The 2,500-nt window shown below is 41.6% G+C and overlaps 1 protein-coding gene across 3 annotated transcripts in view; it reads right to left on the bottom strand.

Annotated features, from left to right (window-relative positions):
* Window positions 1-2,500, bottom strand: part of LOC125028970 (CD109 antigen-like) — a 106,897-nt gene that overhangs the window by 91,312 nt on the left and 13,085 nt on the right. Inside the window, exon 1 of one of the 3 annotated variants that reach the window (XM_047618639.1) lies at window positions 1-8. This exon is cut by the window's left edge and continues 124 nt beyond it. The exons of the other annotated variants lie outside the window; for them this stretch is intronic. The gene's annotated coding sequence lies outside the window, so the exon portion shown is untranslated. Of the gene's footprint in view, window positions 9-2,500 lie in introns of those variants that run through there. 3 annotated transcript variants of the gene reach the window in all.

Here is a 2,500-nt window from a genome sequence, read left to right as displayed (position 1 = left end):
AGGTACCGACTACGTGGTGTTTGGCGGGTGTGCGTGAAATGTGGGAAGGGCCGTGCACTTGCCCCGCAGAACCTGCACGCGGCTGGCAGTACATCCTATAACGGATTGTGTGGTAACTGGGACTCTTTAAGAAACACACACACACACGCACACACACACACACACACACACACACACACACACACACACACACACACACACACACGCACACACACACACACACACACACACACACACAGACACACACACACACACACACACACACACACGTCTTAGTCTTTCATATCTACATGGTCTGTTTTTCTTGTATGACATTATTATCAAATATTGCACTCCGCATCCTCGTCCAGACAGCAGATGCAGCCTCACCGCTGACAGCCAGCGTTTCCCCGCCGAGTGTTCGAGCGATCGGAACGCCGGCAAGTCAAGGCAGGCGAGTCAGGCCGAGGACCCTCCCCTTCCGCGCAGAAATATAACCCAGGAAAATAGAAAATGTTGTAGAACTTTCTATAAAGGTGTGCTCATATTTTTTATACATTTGCTATTGCATTTTACTATTAATAGACGAACGCACAATCACTCACTTTGCCAAACATATTCAGTTCGTATAGCGACTTAAAAGGAAATCAGCTTATCATAATTTACATTGTGCTCGTTGCGAAAACAAACCTGCACCTACTTCTTAAGGAGTAACAAAAATAGAAAACTCAGCCGGCAGAAACAAAAGAAGAATACAGATGCAATAACCAAAAAAATATGTTAAAGTCCTAAAAATGTCGATTTAGGAAAACACTTCGCAATCACAAAACTTGTTCTGGAGTGTACGCCCGCGTCCCTCCTGGCCGTGCGATCTCCTGCGTTTCACGGCCGCCGGACGTGGCATTGTCTCGGCCCGCCAGCCGCCCTCGACACTTCTTGTGGGCTCATTCAGAAGAAGGCTGGACGAAATGTACATTTTCTTTCAGGGGAGGAGAAAGGAACATTCAAAAGGGAGAGACCTACTGATAAATAGATATAGATAGATAGATAGATAGATAGATAGATAGATAGATAGACATACAGACAGATAGACAGACAGGCAGGTAACAAACACACACAAACAAGCACTAACATACACTTTCAGTCATACACTTGCCATGTATCTGTCGGTTTAAGACAGCTGACAGACAGCAACACTAGACATCAGGAATCCTTTTATTGTTGCTATTACAGTAATAGCAATTCAAATGACACTGCTGCCTTATCTTAATTAACAGATAAGGTAAAATCTACGAGTTGGAAACAAACATTCAAAACCTTACGGCTTTACACGAGGTAAAAACATCTGTGTACAAATATTTTGTCTCTTTTATGAACACAAGAAGAAAACATTTTTGGTAATTTGTCCACCTGGGACTGACGACAAAGGAGAATACCTTTGTACCCTTACGCGAAAGGAGTCGCGCCCAAGCAACGTGCTTTTGACCTTTCTTTCAACTTCAACCCTTGAAGATTAAAGCGATGATGGTTTAAAGAAATTCCTTTGTATGAAAAGGAGTTTCAAGACAGATGTGCGAAGATCGAGTATAATGCAGTCGCACAACAACGTTAAACTATGTTTAGAGGTTACAGACAACTCCGCATGCATTAAACCTACGCTGTCGTGTTTCACTTACATTGTGACACATGCTGTCTGACTCAATGGTATATGTTCGCAGATTAATTAAAACAACACTGCTTTTTGTGCCGAAATCATTACGTATATCATAATGCATGCTGTTGGATATCTGCACAAGGAATCATGATTTTCTCTGTTTTGTTTTAGGTAAGAAGAAACATGAAAGGAGGAAGAACAGCAGAGAATGGATTGTTATGGCTGCTGACAGTGCTGTGCAGGAAGACGTTAAGTCTGGTTCATGACTTTTAGCTAACCTTGTTCTAGTCTTAGATTCCTGAAACTGTTATGCAATTTAAGATGAAAAAATACAAATCCTAGAAAATAGGATTGCAGCTGTTTGCACACCCTTACCAAGTGCAAACAGAAATGGAGGCCAACAACCTACGATGCATAAGTGGTTGAATCAATAATATGAATTCTAAAAACTGAATTTTTTACGTTATTTCTCTTTCCCAAAGTACTCGTATCCATAACAATTAGTGACGACCCCGTTATATGCTCACGAGACATGCTTCCTCATTAATGCATGAATAGCCAGAGACCGTTTCTGCATTGGTACAAGCGTAACACAGGTAGTCTTTTTTCATACTGTTATCTGACCATTTGTATTTTTTTCAAGCAATTTTACAGCAATTCATCCTTCAGTCCCTGAAGTTTAATGTGTTCAGGACCACGCAGCATTCTTGTTCTCGGACTCTTTTTTACGTAATTTGCTCTGCAAGGACAAGGCACGCATGCACTTGAATTTTCTTGGTATCTCTTCTTTAACCCTCTTTCTACACCTATACCCTTTCCTTCACACGCAGAAATACAAGCGAGCACATGTACACATACAGATTTCTA

The sequence above is a fragment of the Penaeus chinensis genome, chromosome 9 (assembly GCF_019202785.1).
Source record: "Penaeus chinensis breed Huanghai No. 1 chromosome 9, ASM1920278v2, whole genome shotgun sequence".
In the NCBI taxonomy this organism is placed as follows: domain Eukaryota; kingdom Metazoa; phylum Arthropoda; class Malacostraca; order Decapoda; family Penaeidae; genus Penaeus; species Penaeus chinensis.
This window is presented reverse-complemented; position numbering and strand designations above follow the sequence as displayed.